The sequence below is a fragment of the Trachypithecus francoisi genome, unplaced genomic scaffold (genome assembly GCF_009764315.1).
Source record: "Trachypithecus francoisi isolate TF-2019V2 unplaced genomic scaffold, Tfra_2.0 Lachesis_group16, whole genome shotgun sequence".
Classification (NCBI taxonomy): Eukaryota; Metazoa; Chordata; class Mammalia; order Primates; family Cercopithecidae; genus Trachypithecus; species Trachypithecus francoisi.
The window spans coordinates 86,262,261-86,282,109 of record NW_022681461.1 but is presented as its reverse complement, the minus strand read 5'-3'; the positions used below and the strand labels follow the sequence as shown (position 1 = coordinate 86,282,109).

Genomic DNA, 19,849 nt, shown 5'->3' with positions numbered 1-19,849 from the left:
AATTTTACAGAAAACAATGATAGCCTACCTTCATTTGGCCTCCCCACAGAAGTAGACTCTGAGACAAGGAGTTAAGTACAAGGAGTCAAGTATTTGGGAGATAAAGGAGGAACAGAGAAGCAAGACAGGGACAGAAACTCAGGCAATATACTATAGCAGGTGAGCTATAGTATTGGTATACTAAACTTTGGAAATACCAATGTTTTCATTAACTTTTAAACAATTTTTCTTTTTTTTTTTTTTTTTTTTTTTTTTGAGACGGAGTCTCGCTCTGTCGCCCAGGCTGGAGTGCAGTGGCCGGATCTCAGCTCACTGCAAGCTCCGCCTGCCAGGTTTACGCCATTCTCCTGCCTCAGCCTCCCAAGTAGCTGGGACTACAGGCGCCCGCCACCTCGCCCGGCTAGTTTTTTGTATTTTTTAGTAGAGACGGGGTTTCACCGTGTTAGCCAGGATGGTCTCGATCTCCTGACCTCGTGATCCGCCCGTCTCGGCCTCCCAAAGTGCTGGGATTACAAGCTTGAGCCACCGCACCCGGCCTTAAACAATTTTTCAAAGTTTATATTCAACAGATTGTGGTACCTCCTAAATTATATACTTTTTTTTTTTTGAGACAAGATCTTGCTTTGTCACCTAGGCTGGAGTGCAGTGGCACGATCTCGGCTCACTGCGACCTCCACCTCCTGGGCTCTAGCAATCCTCCCACTTCAGCCTCCCAAGTAGCTGGGACTACAGGCATGTGCCACCACATCCAGCTAACATATAACAATCTTTAGCCCTTTTACTAGCTGTTGCTGTTGGCACACACATTTCTATACTTCAAAGTATGAGGAAAATATCTCCTATATGTCAAAGAATGCCTTTATTTCATTACTAAACATGTGGCCCTGACTGTTTTTGGGTGAGTAAACGGCCTTTAAGGAAAAACTGTCTTCAGTGAAATCTTGGGTTACTTATTTTTCACATTCACTTAGTTCCAGAATTACTCTAAGACTTCCTAGTTTCTTATTCTTAAGTAGAGTACTGTACATATTCTTGGGTAAAAATATTTTCATTACCAAATCCCCTAATGATTCTATCACTATATGCATCCCAAGTATTAATCCACTGCTGACTTTAAAGATCTAGTTTTTGGCTGGGCACAGTAGCTCACGCCTGTAATCCCAGCACTTTGGGAGGCCGAGGCAGGCAGATCACCTGAGGTCAGGAGTTTGAGAGCAGCCTGGCCAACAGGGTGAAAACCTGTCTCTACTAAAAATACAAAACATTAGCCGGGCATGGATGCAGATGCCTGTCATCCCAGCTACTTGGGATGATGAAGCAGGAGAATTACTAGAACCTGGGAGGTGGAGGTTGCTGTGAGCCGAGATCGTGCCATTGCACTCCAGCCTGGGCAATAAAAGCGAAACTCCTGTCTCCAAAAAAAATAATAAACCTCTGTGTTTTAAAAATTACATGGTTACTTCTAACCAAACTAATTCTAAATATCGATCAGAAGTAGTCCTTGAGAGGCCATATACTTGTTGAGGTGCCTATCCTAATTAATGATCATTAGTAGAATCTTTAATGCTGCCCCATCTGCCACATACTGTTTTAACTAGCTTTGTAAAGCAAACAGATTTATCTCTCATTTAGTCCAAAATACCCCCAGTGACAGTTTCAAAGCTTTCTTACATATTAAGGGTCACTAAGGTTGATCTTCATCACTACCACGTAGTAGTTCAGCTTTCTAAGCACTTTTGCCAAAAAGCTAATCAGAGAATGACCTTGGTGTGTTAAAAGGAAATCTGAATTTAGGAATCTATCTCCTTTGCTCACATCTGTCCTCACTTTTGTACTTGCTGTGAGATTGAGGTACAGAAAGAAGAAATACACACTGGCACAATTAGGAATATACTGTTTACTTTAATCCTCAAAACCATTTGGGAGGTAGAGAGATAAGACCAACAAGCAGAGACAAAGGAAGAGAACTCATTTTTCTAAAAAACAGAACTAAAAAACAAAAAAAGTTCTCTTGCTCTCTCTTTTCTTCTTTTGAGATAGAGTTTTGCTCTTGCTGTCCGAGCTGGAGTGCAATGGCACGATCTTGGCTCACTGCAACTTTCGCCTCCCTGGTTCAAGCGATTCTCCTGCCTCAGCCTCCCAAGTAGCTGGGATTACAAGTGTACACCACCACACCTGGCTAATTTTTTGTATTTTTAGTACAGACGAGGTTTCACCATGTTGGCCAGGCTGGTCTCAAACTCCTGACCTCAGGTGATCTGCCCACCTCTACCTCCCAAAGTGCTAGGATTACAAAAAGTTCTCTAACTCTCCATCTTCTGGAGCTTTGAGGCAGGCAATCAACCTTAGAGGTAAGAAGAGCAATCTTCCAAGTCCCTGAGTCATCCACAGCCTTAAAACCTAGAATCCTTCTGATTTTTAGATTTTTACAACATGTATTAATTAAAGTAATGGGGTATAGGATGTCCTTAATTTCCTAATGTTTGAACTTCATGCTGATTCTTTGAAATTGCCCACTGAATATATGCTCTGTTTGGGCTTTAATGAAGAGGCTGACAAACATTTCAAGCAATTTTAAGTGGTGATTTGGATCTGGTAACAGTTCATTTCAGCCAAGAGGCAAATGATTTAAAAATAAGTCCCCTGTAACAAACTCAAAACTTCCCAAGTATGGTTTTAAAGTGAGTACATGCTTATGTAATTCAAATTAAAAACTTCACATTCTACAGCCAAAGAGAATTTTAAAAGTAATGCATGATCAAGTTTAAAAAAAAAAAAAAAAACTAAACAATTTGTCATTGTTTATTTCTGAATGTGAACCCTCATAAAAGCTTGTTTTTATAACTGTTACATACAATTAGTTGAGATTATTGTTAGGCAGGAATCTAGACCCAACATGGTGGTATCACCCGATATGGCAGGTCCTTTGTTAGGACTTCCCACCCTTCACTTTCTGCTAAGACTTTCAGCGTGCGAAAAAAGCCCACGCCCGCCAAAAACACCCCGCTCTGCGCAAACTCCTGGACATGTCATTCCTTAGAAATCGAAACCTAACTCAGGAAACCGAAACCTACAGACTCCGCCTACCTCACCCTATAAAAGGCCCCTGATACCTGCCCCCGTCACGACTTCCTCGGCCCTGCTCCTAGAGGACAGGTGAACCTCGCCCACGAGCCCAATAAAAGCTACCTCAGCTACCTCAGTTCTCATCTGCCTCATGTCTTCTTGCTCGGCTCCCCATTACATTACACTGGTGCCGAAAACCCAGGAGGAGACCCCTCCCTGGACCCCTGCCAGTTCGGGCAGGCTCTCCTCTCCCTGAGCCAGGACCTCTGCGAGCTGGGAGCCCTTTCACCAAATCCAAGCCTCAATTTGATCACTGCTGGGTACGTTTTCCCCCGTCCTGCAGGCTCCGGGAGCCTGCCCGAAAACACGGCCGCGTCAGGGCTTCCCCCGTCCGCCCCTGTCGGTCACTTGTGACCCTGGCACCGGCGACTAGGAGACGTCCAACCTCCTCGAAGCCACCATACCCCGCACTCCACGTGGCAGTGGGAGGACGCCCCTGTTGCCTCTGGACTGCCCGCCTCAGGATCACGGGGGCTGCCCAGTTCAAACAGGACCGAAAATCCCCTCTGGGGTGCCTCTTGGCTGATCTCCAGACTTTAGGTCTCAGCCAAGACCTAAAACAAAAACGGCTTATTTTCTTCTGCACAGTGGCATGGCCACAGTATAAATTAGATAATCAGTCTCAGTGGCCTGCAGAAGGCACTCTAGACTTTAATATCCTCAGCCCTAAGTGCCCCAGCCCTAAGGAGCCAACTTGCCCCTGTCCGAGCTGTTGGCAGATAGGCCATTGGAAGTCAGACTGCCCCAACCTGAAGACGGTCGCTACGCCTCCACGTGACAACCCTCCTCCAGGTACTGGAGGAGTCTTCCAGCTCCTCGACACCAACGAAGATTGAAGAGGCCCAGACTCAGGAACCCCTCTTACTCTCGCTGAGCCCAGGGTTATGCTCCAGGTAGCGGGTAAGTCCATATCCTTCCTTATGGATACGGGGGCTACCTACTCTGTTTTGCCTTCCTTCAGTGGCCCCAGCCATCCCTCTGCTGTCATGGTCATGGGAATTGATGGCACTCCCTCCACCTACCGCCAGACTCCTCCTCTGTCTTGCCGCCTGGATGGCTCCCTTTTCTCGCACTCATTTCTCATCATTCCTTTGTGCCCAGTCCCTTTGTTAGGACGAGACCTCCTCTCCAAGGCAGGGGACTCAGTTCACTTCTGGCCCAACCCCTCCCCGCACCTCGCACTCTTTCCCCTCCTCTCACCTGATAAACCCCACCAGGCTGACACCCCACTCCTGTTTCTGGTCACCATTAACCCTAAGGTGTGGGACACCTCCACCCCGATCATTGCCCAGCACCATACTCCAGTCCGCATCCGGCTGAAGGACCCCTCCAAGTTTCCCTCCAGAACCCAGTTCCCGATTTCCCTTGAGCACCGACAGGGACTCAAACCCATCATCACGTGCCTGCTCCAGCAGCACATTCTGGTCCCTGCCAACTCACCATGCAATACTCTTATCCTGCCTGTACAGAAAAGCTCCAGGGCCTACCGCCTCGTGCAGGATCTATGCCTCATCAATGAGGCAGTAATACCCACCTTTCCAGTTGTTCCTAACCCATATACACTGCTCTCACACATTCCCCTGATACCACTCATTTTACTGTCCTTGACCTAAAGGATGCTTTCTTCACCATTTCCCTACATCCCGACTGTCACTTTCTGTTTGCCTTTACACTGGAAGATCCAGACACTCATATTTCTTCCCAGCTGACTTGGACTGTTTTGCCTCAAGGGTTCCAAGATAGCCCCCATTTTTTTGGACAGGCACTGGCACAGGATGTTAGCCTCTGTCCCCTTACCCACAGCACACTATTGCAATATGTATATGACTTATTACTATGTAGTCCCTCCTGGGAGAGCTCCCTTGCAAATACTGCTACACTTTTAAATTTTCTTGGCGACCGAGGTTATTGGGTTAACCTGGCCAAGGCTCAGCTTTGCACCCCTTCTGTCACCTACCTATGCATACTCCTCACACCCACTACAAAAAGCCTCACGGCAGATAAAATAAGCCTCATCGAAACTCTCTAGCCTCCTCAGGATACGGAAGAGATCTTATCCTTCCTAGGACTGGTAGGGTATTTCAGGCATTGGATTCCCAACTTCGGGGTCGTAGCCAAGCCCCTCTAACAGGCTGCCAAGGAAGCACCCACCGGACCACTGTCCAACCCCTCAATGGTTGCCAACTCTTTCAAGAAGCTTCAGGACTGTCTCCTTTCTGCCCCTGCTCTCTCTCTCCCCAACCCCCTTCGGCCTTTTCATCTATTCACTGAGGAGCCTCAGAAGGTAGCTACTGTCCTCCTAGCCCAGCCGGTTGGATCCACATACCAGGCTGTGGCCTATCTCTCCAAGCAGTTAGACCCCACGGTCCAGGGCTGGCAACCTTGTTTGTGAGCCCTGGCGGCTGCCACAGAACTTACCAAGGAGGCCCTCAAGCTCACCCTAGGACATTCTCTTACTGTCTACTCTTCTTACCGACTGTCAGATCTCATCACATACAAGTGTCTCAGCCACCTCACCCCGTCCCGGCTTCAACAGTTCCACCTGCTATTCATTGAAAATCCTCACATCACCCTCACCACCTCACCCCTTCTAAACCCTGCTACCCTCTTGCCCCCACTCCAGGGTACGATTCCGCCCCCGCACATTCCTGCCCAGAGGTTCTCACTACCTTGCCACCTGCCCGCCTCGGTCTTTCCAAACAGCCATTAGAACACCCAGACCGTACCCTGTTCATGGACAGGAGTTGTCTTAACCCCTGATGGCCGCCGGCAGGCGGCATACGCTGTCGTAACAGCAACCCAGACGGTCGAAACCAGGCCCCTTGCCTTTAGGCACCACCTCCCAGAAGGCTGAACTCACTGCCCTTACTCGTGCCTTACTTCTTTCCGAAGGGCAGAGATTCCAAATATGCCTACCTTATTGCACACACCCACTCCCTTCTCTGGCAAGAGCATGGGTTCCTTACCACCAAAGGGACGCCAGTAGTCAATGGACCACTTATAAAGAGGCTGCTTGATGCTCTCCAGGCCCCCAAGGAGGTAGCCATCATCCACTGTAAAAGCCACCAGCATTCTAAGGACCCTGTGTCACAGGGTAACAACCTAGCTGATTCCACCGCACGGGCTACTGCCCTCACTTCCTCCCCTACCCCAGCGCCTTTACTCTTTCTTTCGCCCACATATTCCCCCGACTACTCTCTCCAGGAGCTTCAAACCCTCATGGCCCATCCCAGTGCTACACAGAGCGAGGACGGGTGGGTGTTCATTGACAGCCGAGTAGCGCTCCCTCAGACTCAGGCAGTGCTTATATTGACCGACATACACCGCTCTCTCCACATAGGGCCTAAGGCTATGTATAACTTCCTGGAACCCATCCTTCACCTCCCCTCACTGCAGGCCCAAATTAGGAAGGTACATCAGCAATGTGCCACCTGTTCGGCTGCTAACCCCCAAGGTGGACTCAGGCACCCAGGGCCCACTCATCAGCTAAGGGGTCACCAGCCAGGGGAAGATTGGCAACTTGATTTTACCCACATGCCCCGCCATAAAAAATTCTGCTACCTGCTGACCCTGGCTGACACCTTCTCAGGATGGATCGAGGCTTTCCCAACCACCTGGGAAACTGCAGAGGTCACGGCAACCACTCTCCTAGAGCACATCATCCCCAGGTTTGGTCTCCCACGAGCCATCCAATCGGACAATGGTCCGGCCTTCATCTCCAAACTCACCCAGCAGGTGGCAGCTGCACTCCAGATTACCTGGAAGATCCACATTCCCTACCATCCACAGTCGTCTGGAAAGGTAGAACACGCAAACGGTCTCCTTAAACTACATCTAACCAAACTCACTCTAGAAACCTGCCTCTCGTGGGTAACTCTCCTTCCCTTGGCTCTCACTCGTCTTAGGGCAGCTCCGCAGGCCCCCACAGGGCTCAGCCCTTTTGAGCTGCTGTACGGACGCCCATTCCTCTTCCAGGAGCTGCCAGCCCTCTCCCCTCCCTTAGGCTCCTACCTCCCTTACTTAACCCTCCTTCTCGAGCTTCTGAGAAAACACGCGGACCGGTGTCTCCCTGCACCCGCTTCTCCAACCCTCGAGAATCCCGCCATTGTAGCACCTGGAGACCTGGTCCTGGTCAAGCAGCTGCAACCCCGAACCTTATCTCCACGGTGGGAAGGACCATACACCGTAATCCTCACCACTCCCACCGCTGCCAAGCAGCTCCTTGGTCTTTCCTCCTGGTATCACCTGTCCCAGCTGAAAAAGGCACCCACCCAACATGATTCCAGTTGGACCACTCAGGTTGTTACCCCTACCAAGTTACGACTCACACGCACAGGTAACGACCCTCTGCCTAACCTTCCTCGGCCATCTAGTCCTCCCAGGTCTAGATAAGACTCCTGCCCAAACTCCCCCCACCAATCCATTCCGATGGAGGTTCTACCTTACCGAGACCTGGACCCAGGGAGATCGCATGAGCTCCCTCACCATAGCCACAGTAGACTGCCAGCCTCAAGGGTGCCAAAGCCAAGAAACCCTTAATATCTCCTCCTTCCAGAGTATGCCCCAGAAGTACCCCTCTCTGTACCCAGTCATTTGTTTCACATATGATCAGATGAACAATGCCTGTCGATCCACTCAGGTTGAAACCAGTGGAGGCTGCCCTTATCACTATTGCAACATGCACAAAACCATTCTGGATACCAAAGAAATCCTCTGGTAGCAGCCCACTTCCTCTGTGCGACTGACTAGGAGTGACAAGTATGACAAGTCTACATTCTTCCTCACCATCCCTGACCCTTGGGACTTGAGGTGGGTGTCGAGGGTTGAGGCCCACCTTTACCAAGGGGTCCATGACTCTTATCCTGTGGCCCAACTCAGGATCTTTAGGGCCTACATCAGGGTCATAAGCAGCCTTGTCAGCCTGGCCTCTGACACCAAACAACAGGAGAAACCCAACTCAGCTACAGCCAACCCAGGCAGCAAGCTCCAGGACAGCAGCAACCCTTTTTCCTGGCTAACCTTAGTCAGGGAAGGGGCTAAAGTAGTACACATGGCCGGGGTACACAACATCTCTCGTTGTTTCCTGTGTGTAGCCTTGAATAAGCTCCCACTGGTTGTGGTACCCTTACCCAGCCCTTTTAACTGCTCTAACCTAACCCCCTCCTTTCCCCTTCCCGGCCGAACCCTGGGAGAGGCCCCCTTGTTCCAAGACCTGCTTAGGCAACAACTCTCCTTTTGCTACTCCACCCCCAATGCCTCCTGGTGCAACCAGACCGGATCTGCACCTCCAAATCTAACCGCCCCTCCAAGTGGGTATTTTTGGTGCAATTCCACCCTGTCAAAAACCCTCCATGCTCCCAACACTACCCTATGCATTCCCATCTCCCTAGTCTCCAGCCTCACCCTTTACAGTGAGGCCGAGCTATTCTCCCTCCTGCCCTCTACCCGCCTCCATCAGGCAAGGGCAGTATTCCTTCCATTGATGAGCGGGGTCTCTTTAGCCTCATCCCTCATAGCCTCCGGCCTAGGAACCAGAGCCCTAACTCATTCTGTCCGGACCTCTCAAGACCTTTCAGCTCAATTACAGGTAGCAATCGAAGCTTCTGCGGAGTCCTTGGCCTCCCTCCAATGACAGATCACCTCGGTTGCCCAGGAGGCAGCCCAAAACTGTCGGGCACTCGACCTCCTTACGTCCTGTAAGGGCGGCACCTGCATGTTCCTCAATGAAGAATGTTGCTACTACATCAATGAGTCAGGACTGGTAGAAACCAGTCTCCTCACTCTAGAAAAGATTCGGGAAGGACTCCACCAGAAAAACCTTGGATCAGGGCCCTCACTTGGGTGGTGGCAGACGTCTATGGCCGGTTGGGTCCTACCCTTTCTAATCATTAGCTTCTTGCTACTCATAGCTCCCTGTGTCCTCCACTTCATCCAGGACCACATGAAAGAAGTCTCCCGGGTCACTTTCAATCAGATGCTATCCACCCCTATACCCAAGTTCCGACCTCCGAAGAACCCCATGACGGCCTATATCAGCAGGCAGATGAACACGTTGCCCCTTTTTCTTATTAGAAAGAGGTCGGAATGTTACGCAGGAACCTAGACCCAACATGGCGGTATCACGCCATATGGCAGGTCCTTTGTTAGGACTTCCCACCCTTCACTTCCTGCTAAGACTTTCAGTGCGTGAAAAAAGCCGGCACCCACCAAAAACCCCCCGCTCTGCGCAAACTCCTGGACACGTCATTCCTCAGAAATCGAAACCTAACTCAGGAAACCTAAACCTACAGACTCCGCCTACCTCGCCCTATAAAAGGCCCGATACCTGCCCCGCGCGCAACTTCCTCGGCCCTCCTAGAGGACCGGTGAACCTCGCCCGTGAGCCCAATAAAGGCTACCTCAGTTCTCATCTAACTCGTGTCTTCTTGCTTGGCTCCCCATTACATTACAATTATGATTAAACTACAATTGACCTTCTGCAGTCTATGAGTTGGGAGTCAAGAGACCTAAGTTTTGGTACCAGTTCTACCACTCACAGTGTCAACTTAGGCATGCATTTCTCTACCTTCTGACCTCAGATTTCTATTTGTCCATAAATAAGCTGAACTAATAATCTAAGGCTGCTTTTGATTCTGATGTTCTAAGATTCAGGAGAGATGCAGATATGCCTTCTTTCTGTGGAATTTGTCTTCCATTGAAGAGAAGCATTAAAATCATTACTGGACTTTTTTGACAAATACACAGCAACAGAAATTTTCAATTACATTTTACATAGGTGAGACTACCTATACTAACCTCTAAGAAGTTAATATCCAAATGTGTGTTATCATCTAACAGCAGAGGCTTTTCAAACTTTTTTTGACCATGATTCACAGCAAGAAATACACTTTACACCGTAGTCTAGTAAACAGAAACACAAATAAAAGTTTCTCAAAACTACCTATCCTTACTACATTCAATGCACAGTAATATTTTCTATTCCTATCCTTTTAATTAATGTTGAAAGTAAGCCCAAACTGTATCCCAGTTTGCAGTTCCAAAAATACTGCTCTAAAGACTATTATACACTTATTCAAACAATACTGCTCAAAATATTTTGGAGAGAAAGTCTCCTTTGGAAGTCCCTTAAAAAGCCATGATCCATGCTTTTCAACACACTCCATCATTACAAAGCTAAGACTTTTGGGGATTAATCTTTCTGAAAAGGTAAATTTCACTAGAGCTAAATGTACAAAGTGGGTTATCACAGGGGTCCCCAAACCCAAGGCTGCAGACCAGTACTAGTCCACAGTTTTGTCCTGAAACTATCCTCCCCACCCCCATCAGTCTTCTACAAAACCAGTGCCTGGTGCCAAAAACATTCAAGACTGCTGGGTTATCACACTGAATAACACTATCCAGAATAGTCTGACTCATGTAGAGCTCTGGCATTGGCTAATTAATCACAGTGTTACTAGGAGTGAAATTGATAGGAAGCCTACTGTATTCCTACTTAATTTATATAAGGAAAAAACTTGTAGGTCGAATGGACAAAAGACTAATTTGAATTATAAACCAAGAATCATGGCCCCTCAATCAATTTCCAGACTTGAGCCAGTTTATAGACCCAGAATCCCTCGAGTGAAGGGGAGGCTGGGTCCTTTTGAGGAAGGACCCCACTACACTACCAACAATTTATGCAGTGAATCTTTCTCCCATCCTTCCCCAAGGAGACCTCCGGCCTTTTACCAGGGGAACTGTGCATTGGGGAAAGGGAAATGATCAGACATTTTGGGGACTACTGGACACTGGATCTGAGCTGACATTGATTCCAGGGGACCCAAAATGCCATCATGGTCCTCCAGTTAAAGCAAGGGCTTATGGAGGTCAGGTTAATGGACTTTTAGCTCAGGTCTGACTTATAGTGGGTCCAGTGGGTTCCCAGACTCATCCTGTAGTCATTTTCCAGGTGCCAGAATGCCTAATTGGCAGAGACATACTTAGTAGCTGGCGGAAGCCTCACATTGGCTCCCTGACTGGTAGAGTGAGGGCAATGATGGTGGGAAAGGCCAAATGGAAGCCATTATGGCTGCCTCTACCTAGAAAAATGGTAAGTCAAAAACAATATCGCATCCTTGGAGGGACTACATACATTAGTGTCACCATCAAGGACTTGAAAGATGCAGGGGTGGTGATTCCCAGCACATCCCTATCCGGCCTGTGCAGAAGACAGATGGATCTTGGAGAATGACAGTGGATTATCGTAAGCTTAACCAAGTGGTAACTCCAACTGCAGCAGCTGTACCAGATGTGGTTTCACTGCTTGAGCAAACTAACACATCTCCTGGTACCCAGTATGCAGCCACTGATTTCACAAATGCTTTTTTTCTCCATTCCTGTCCATAAGGCCCACCAGAAGCAATTTGCCTTCAGCTGGCAAGGCCAGCAATATACCTTTACTGTCCCACCTCAGGGGTATATCAACTCTCCAGCTTTGTGTCATAATCTTATTTGGAGAGACCTTGATCACTTTTCACTTCCACAGATATCACACTGGTCCATCACATTGATGACATTATGCTAACTGGATCCAGAGAGCAAGAAGTAGCAAACACACGGGACTTATTGGTGAGGCATTTGCATGCCAGAGGATGAGAAATAAATTCGAATAAAATTCAGGGAACTTCTACCTCAGGAAAATTTCTAGGATTCCAGTGGTGTGGGGCCTGTCAAGATATTCCTTCTAAGGTGAAGGATAAGTTGCTGCATTTGGCCCCTCCTACAATCAAGAAACAGGCACAATGCCTAGTGGGCCTATTTGGATTTTGGAGGTAACACATTCCTCATTTAAGTGTGTTATTCTGGCCTATTTATTGAGTGACTCAAAAGGCTGCCAGTTTTGAGTGGAGTCAAGAACAGAAGACGGCTCTGCAATAGGTCCAGGCTGCTGTGCAAGCTGTTCTGCCACTTGGGCCATGTAACCCAGCAGATCCAATGGTGCTTGAGGCCTCCGTGGCAGATAGAGATGCTGTCTGCAGCCTTTGTCAGGCCCCTATAGGTGAATCACAGTGGAGGCCTCTAGGATTTTGGAGCAAGGCCCTGCCATCTTTTGCAGATAACTACTCTCCTTTTGAGTGACAGCTCTTGGCCTGTTACTGAGCTTTGGTGGAAACTTATGTTTGACGATAGGTCCTCAAGTCACCATGTGACGTGAGCTGCCTATCATGAACTGGGTGCTTTCTGACCCATTTAGCCATTAAAGTGGGTGGTGCACAGCAGCATTCCATCATTAAATGGAAGTGGTACATACATGATCAGGCTCAAGCAGGTCCTGAAGGCACAAATAAGTTACATGAGGAAGTGGTTCAAATGTCCATGGTCTCCACTCTTGCCACCCTACCTTCTCGTCCCCAACCTGCACCGATGGCCTCTTGGGGAGTTCCCTATGATCAGTTGACAGAGGAAGAGAAGATTAGGGCCTGGTTCACAGATGGTTCTGCACGACATGCAGGCACCACCCAAAAGTGGACAGCTGCAGCACCACAGCCCCTTTCTAGGACATCCCTAAAGGATAGCATGAAGGGAAATCTTCCCAGCAGGCAGAACTTCAAGCAGTGTAACTGGCTGTGCACTTTGCATGGAAGGAGAAATGGCCAGATATGTGATTATATACTGATTCATGGGCTGTAGCCAATGATTTGGCTGGATGGTCAGTGACTTAGAAGAAGCATGATTGGAAAATTGGTGACAAGGAAATTTGGGGAAGAGGTATGTGGATGGACCTCTCTGAGTGGTCAAAAGTTGTGAAGATATTTGTATCCCATGTGAGTGCCCACCGATGGGTGATCTCAGCAGAGGAGGATTTTAATAACCAAGTGGATAGGATGATCCATTCTGTGGATGCCACTAAGCCTCTTTCCCGAACCACCCCTGTCATTGCCCAGTGGGCCCCATGAACAAAGTAGCCATGGTGGCAGGGATGGAGGTTACACATGGGCTCAGCAACATGGACTTCACTCACCAAGGCTGACCCACTGCTGAGTGCCCAATTTGCCAGCAGCAGAGACCAACACTGAGCCCTCAATAAGGCACCATTCCTTGGGGTGATCAGCCAGCTACCTGGTGGCAGGTTGATTATACTGGACCTCTTCTATCATGGAAAGGGCAGAGGTTTGTCCTCACTGGAACAGACACTTACTCCAGATATGGGTTTGCCTATCCTGCACACAATGCTTCTGGCTTCTGCCAAGACTACCATCTGTGGACTCATGGAATGCCTTATCCACTGTTACAGTATTCCACACAGCATTGCCTCTGACCAAGGTACTCACTTTACGACTAAAGAAGTGTGGCAGTGGGCTCTTGCTTATGAAATTCACTGGTATTAGCATGTTCCCATCATCCTGAAGCAGCTAGATTGACAGAACAGTGGAATGGCCTTTGAAGTCACAATTACAATGTCAACTAGGTGACAATACTTTGCAGGGCTCGGGCAAAGTTCTCCAGAAGGTCATGTATGCTCTGAATCAGCATCCAATATATGGTACTATTTCTCCCATAGCCAGGATTCACAGGTCCAGGAATCAAGGGCTGGAAGTGGCACCACTCACCATCACCCCTAGTGATCCACTGGCAAAATTTTTGCTTCGTGTTCCTACAACATTACATTCTGCTGGCCTAGAGGTCTTAGTTCCAGAGGGAGGAATGACACAACAACAATTCCATTAAAGTGGAAGTTCAGGTTGCCAGCTGGACACTTTGGGCTCCTCCTACCTTTAAGCCAACAGGCTAAGAAGGGACGTACAATGTTGGCTGGGGTGACTGACTCAGACTATGAAGATGCAATCAGTCTACTCCTCCATAACAGAGGTAAGGAAGAGTATACATGTAATACAGGAGATCTGTTAGGGCATCTCTTAGTATTACTATGCCTTGTGATCAATCACAACAGCCCAATTCAGGCAGGACTACAAATGGCCCAGACACTTCAGGAATGAAGGTTTGGGTCACTCCACCAGCAAAAAAAAAAAAAAAAAAAAAAAACACAACCACCAGGAAAAAAAACCCATAACCTGCTGAGGTGCTTGCTGAAGGCAAAGGAAATACAGAATGGGTAGAAGAAGGCAGTCATCAATACCAATTATGACCACATGGCCAGTTGCAGAAATGAGGACTGTAATTGTCATGAGTATTTCCTCCTTCTTTTCTTAAAAACATCTTTGTGCATGTATACACTTGTACTAAGAAAATATCTTCAGACCAGGCTTGGTGGTTCATGCTTGTAATCCCAGTACTTGGGAGGCCAAGGCGGGCGGATCATCTGAGATCAGGAGCTCAAGACCAGCCTGGCCAACGTGGTGAAACCCTGTCTCTACCAAACGTACAAAAATTAGCTGGGCGTGGTGGCAGGCGCCTGTAATCCCAGCTACTAAGGAGGCTGAGGTAGGAGAATGGCTCAAACCTGAGAGGTGGAGGTTGCAGTGAGCTGAGATTGCGCCACTGCACTCCAGCCTGGGTGACAGAGCAAGACTCTATCTAAAAAAAAAAGAGAGAAAAAAAAAGGCCAGGTGCAGTGGCTCATGCCTGTAATGCCAGCACTTTGGGAGGCAGTGGTGGGTGGATCACCTGAGGTCAGGAGTTTGAGACCAGCCTGGCTAACATGGCGAAACCCCGTCTCTACTAAAAATATAAAAATTAGCTGGGTGTGGTGGTGCATGCCTGTAATTCCAGCTACTTGGGAGGCTGAGGCAGGAGAATCCCTTGAACCCAGGAAGCGGAGGCTGCAGGGAGCCAAGATCATGCTATTGCAATCCAGCCTGGGTGACAAGAGCAAGACTTCATCTCAAAAAAAAAAAAAAAAAAAAGAAAAAATCTTCATTTTATTTCCTTTATCACGTGACATAAGATTTATTGACTTCATATCAGCATTTAAGTATTGTTAACTTGATGTAGTAGTATTTGGGTTGGGGACTGGTGCGTTTCCGGTTGTATAAAGGATAGTTGTATCATGTTAGGCATAATTATGACCTTATCATTGTCTTTATTTAAAGATTATGTATGATCTCAGGAGATGTATATGGTTCAAGTTGACAAGGGGTGGATGTGTGATGGTTAACACTGTCAACTTGATTGGCTTGAAGGACGCAAAGTATTAATCTTGGGTATGTCTGTGAGGGTGCTGTCAAAGGAGATTAACATCTGAGTCAGTGGGCTGGGAAAGGCAGACTCACCCTTAATCTGGGTGGGCACCATTTAATCAGCTGCCAGCATGGCCAGGATATAAAGCAGGCAGAAAAACGTGAAAAAGCTAGACCGGTTTAGCTTCCCTGCCTACACCCTTCTCCAGTGTTGGATGCTTCCTTTCCTCAAACAACTGACTCCAAGTTCTTCAGCTTTGGCATTCAGACTGGCTCTCCTTGCTCCTCAGCTTGCAGACAGCCTATTGTGGGACCTTGTGATTGTGTGAGTTAATACTCCTTAATAAACTCCCCTTTACACACACCACACACACACACACACACACACACACAGACACCCTATTAGTTCTGCTTTTCTAGAGAACCCTAATATAAACATATTGTTCACTGCCACTATGCCTGGCTGACACTCTTATTAACAGGACTCTTTCAGTAGTCTAAGAAATGATCAAATGTGAAAGCCATAAAAATATATATTGTAAGTTTTAATTTTGTTTATATCATGAGATGTAAAGAGAGCACTGGAAAACAGAATCAGGTCAGGCACAGTGACTCATGCCTGTAATTCCAGCACTTTGGGAGGCAGAGGCAGGAGGATCTTGAGGCCAGGAGTTAGAGACCAGCCCTGTCAGCATGGCAAGACCCCTTTCTCACTGCAAAAATAAAAAATTAACAGGGCATAGTGGTACATGCGTATAGTCCTAGCTTCTTAGGAGGCTGAGGCAGGAAAATCACTTGAGCTCAGGAGTTCTAGGTTACAGTGTACTATGATCGCACCACTGCACTCTAGCCTGGGTGACAGAGTGAGTGCTGTCTTTAAAACAAACAAACAAACAAACAAACAAAAAACAGAATCATCAACTTCAAAGATTATTCAGTTATATATAAAGTAAGTGTATTATTGTTTAATTTCCTATCATATTATCGTTGTCAATTCCTCAATTCCCATATTAAACAAATAAATCCTCTATGGTTTCTCCTTTATTTAGGTCAAAATCATAGGTATTCAGAATTACAAAGATAAAGCGAGCCCTGGTTTACCTAATTTTAGAATACTCTTTCCCTTTCACTTCTCCTTCTCCTTAACAGCACCCCCGAGCAGAATGGCCGTTTACCCTACAATTGAATGTTTGCCATGACAGAGAGCTTACAGGAAAATCCAATCCATTGTAAAGTAATGCCGCTAGAAGGTTTTCCTTATAGGACTGAACATCTGCTCACCTTTCTCTTCCACACATTGATGAAAATTCTATCATATACAGCTCATCACGAACATATCCACCTACTCTTCCACAAGCTCATGGTAGTCCTCAGATGAAAACCTATGAAGATGAAAGCACTGCACCAGGTAAGGTCCGCAGGAAATTCAAGATACATTCTGTCCTACAAGAGCCTACAATTCACTTAGGGAGATTTTCATGATCAAGTACATAATATGTATGATGCATGTACTGTAAGGCTAATAGAAAGTATACTAGAAAAATTTACAGAGAGGGCCAAAACAAGGCAGGGAGCACTGCATGGGTTGGATGAACAGAGCAGTGTCTATGGATGAAGAGAGTAGTGAATCCTGGCTATGAAAGTTCATGTAGGGCCTCATTAGAAGATAAAGATGCAAGGTTAATTTGGGGCAAGACTGTAAAGAGCTATGGACTTGATCCTCCAATGAGCTGCCTTGCAAATGTGGGTATAGGAAACTAACATAATACAGCATCTTAATAAAGATAATTATCTTACCAGTATGTAGAATGACACACATTGAGGAACATAAGATTTAATTATTGTGATTACCAATATAAGAAAAAAAAGCTTCCTATATATGAAAAGAACTACTTTTCAAAATAAACAAAAAACCTAGATTGCATAGTAAAATATATTTAGAAAAACTGAAAAAATAATATGAAAATCAAGACTAAATACATCTATATCAGTAATTACAAAAGAATTTATATCAGAAATTATAAAAGGTTTAACTGACCTATTAAAAGTTTTCACAGTAGGTCATAAAGTAAAACCCAACTCTATTCTGAAAAATAAGAGATATACCTATAAAAGAAAGTAATTCCAAAAGGTTGGAAACTAAAAAATAAATAAAGTAATACTAGCAAATACAAATAATGGAAAAGCTGGGAGGTACCCATCTTTAGTTACTAAACAAAGTGAAATGGGGCCAAAAAGCATTTACTAAGACAAAAAGGAAAGGGCACTTTCAAAGGCTAACAGCGCAATTTGCAATGACAATGTAACAGTTGTAAACATCTATATATGAAATAGCACAGCAGCAACATCTGTAAAGCAGAAATTATGGGAGATACATGTAGAAAGAGAAATGAATCTGTAATATAAATTTTAATTTACTTATCTCAGTCAATGACAGATCAAGTAAAAAAAAAACATAAATATTAACAAAAATGACCTAAGCGACATTTACTAATGTTAAATCTGATATAATCATCTCAACAGATGATAAAAAGGTATTTGACAAAGTCCAACAGCATTCTTGATTTAAAATGCTACTCACTTAACAGAAAAAATATACATCTGTCTTAGCCCAAAGCCATAATCACATCTATTGGGGAAATACTAAAGGCATTATTACTAAATTTAGAACAAGACAAGGAATGTCATTAAGAACACTATTATTTAACATTCATTTAACATTTTTGGAGGTACAAGACAAAGTAATTAGGAAAAAAATTGTAGGTATAAAAATGAGAAAAGAGGAGATAAAATTGCCACTCACTGCAAATGACATAACTGAATACATGACAACCAAAAACAAATTAACTAAAATAATACCACAAATAATCAGAGACTGTGAAAGATATTAGATATAAGATTAATATACAAAATTAATAACATACACACACATAAAACAAAGTATGCAATGGAAGAGGAAAAAAGCCTGTTTATAATGCAACAAAAAAGGGACCAAATGTCTAGGAATAAATAAACAAAATGTAAAAACAAAAAAACTTTTAAATTGTCCCAAAGGACCTAAAAGGACACTTGAGCTTGTAGAAATACATACCATCTTCATGAACAGGAAACATCATAGAGCAGTCAAGCCTCCCTCAGTTAAAATACACATGCAATGTAATGAATAAAATACCAAAAGGTTTTTTTAAACCAAAAAAGCCCATTCTAAAATATAAGCAGAAAACCACCATGGCACATGTATACCTATGTAACAAACCTGCACATTCAGCACATGTATCCCAGAACTTAAAGTGAAATATAAAAAAAAAATACACATATATATATGCAGAAAAAAGGAACTGAAGATAAAGTCCACTAATAAACCCAAATAAAGAGATGCTATAGTCAGAGAGAAAAGATAGGCAAATAAACTGGTTTGGAACAACAGGCAGTCACCTGAAAAAATATATACAGTCGTCCCTGGGTACCTACAGGAGATTGGTACCAGGACACTCCACCAAAATCCATGCATAATCAAGACCCACAATTAGCCCTGTGGAACCCACAGATACAAAAAGTTGGTCCTCCATATCCTTGGGTTTCACATTCTATGAATACAGTATTTTAGATCTGCATTTGGTTGTGGACATGAAACTTGCTGGATATGGAGGGCCTATGTGAAACTTGACGGAAATGGAGGGCCTACTGTAGGAAAAAAAAAAAAAAATCCACGTACAAGTAGATCCATGTAGTTCAAACCTATGTTGTTCAAGGGGTTAACTATATATTTAAAAGTATGCTCTAAATCCTCATGAGAATGTATTTCAAATAAATCTAAAGATTTACATATTTCCACTGAAATCATAAAAGTAGCCAAAGAAAATACATGAGAATTATTTTCAAATCTTGGAATGGAGAAGGCATTTCTAATTATGAATCATAATCCAAAGCCATAAAAGATTGATTAAACTACAAACACAAGCCCACTTATTACACAAAAGAACCATATAACAAATAATAGAAAGAATGAACCAACAAAAAAAAGAGAAAAGAAACTGAGAAAACATAAAAAGAATTTCCCTAAATTATAAAAAGCTCCTGGAAATGGGTAAGGAAAAGACAACATTCCAATAAAAAAAAAAAATGAACAAAGATGATGAACATATAATGTTATCCACTGTAATATTATTTGTAATAGCAAAAGATTGGAAACAACCTGAATATTCATCAGAGAGTGGATAAATTACAATGCATCAATACAATGGAACTCTATGCCACTATGAAAATAAAAATGAGGACATTCTCGACGTACTAATGGAAAGATCTCCAAAATACATTATTAAAGGAAAAAAGCAAGGTGTATATAAAATAGAGCACTGAAAGCCAGATAGGGGGGTTGATATCAGCTATAGCAAAAAATAAAAAGCCATGAGAAGGGTTGAAAGTACAATAAGTCAAAAAGTGTAAGACTTCAAACGTAGGTGACTGAGAACTGAACGGGAAGACTGTTTGAGAGAAAAGAATTTCTGTGCAGTCACAGATCTACTTCAATTTCACTAGCACATGCCTTCCTCTAGTCAATGGGGAAACAGCTGTCAGAAGATGAGTTACCTTCTACCAACTAGCAT

At 45.0% G+C, this 19,849-nt stretch overlaps 2 protein-coding genes across 2 annotated transcripts in view; one reads left to right on the top strand and one right to left on the bottom strand.

Moving 5' to 3' along the window:
- The window catches only part of ERP44 (endoplasmic reticulum protein 44), a 122,298-nt gene that overhangs the window by 86,212 nt on the left and 16,237 nt on the right, over window positions 1-19,849 (bottom strand). The gene's annotated exons all lie outside the window — the stretch shown is intronic.
- Window positions 3,942-19,849, top strand: part of INVS (inversin) — a 236,276-nt gene continuing 220,368 nt past the window's right edge. The window contains exons 1-2 of the mRNA XM_033237968.1: window positions 3,942-4,026; window positions 16,565-16,650. The gene's annotated coding sequence lies outside the window, so the exon portion shown is untranslated. The remainder of the gene's footprint in view (window positions 4,027-16,564; window positions 16,651-19,849) is intronic.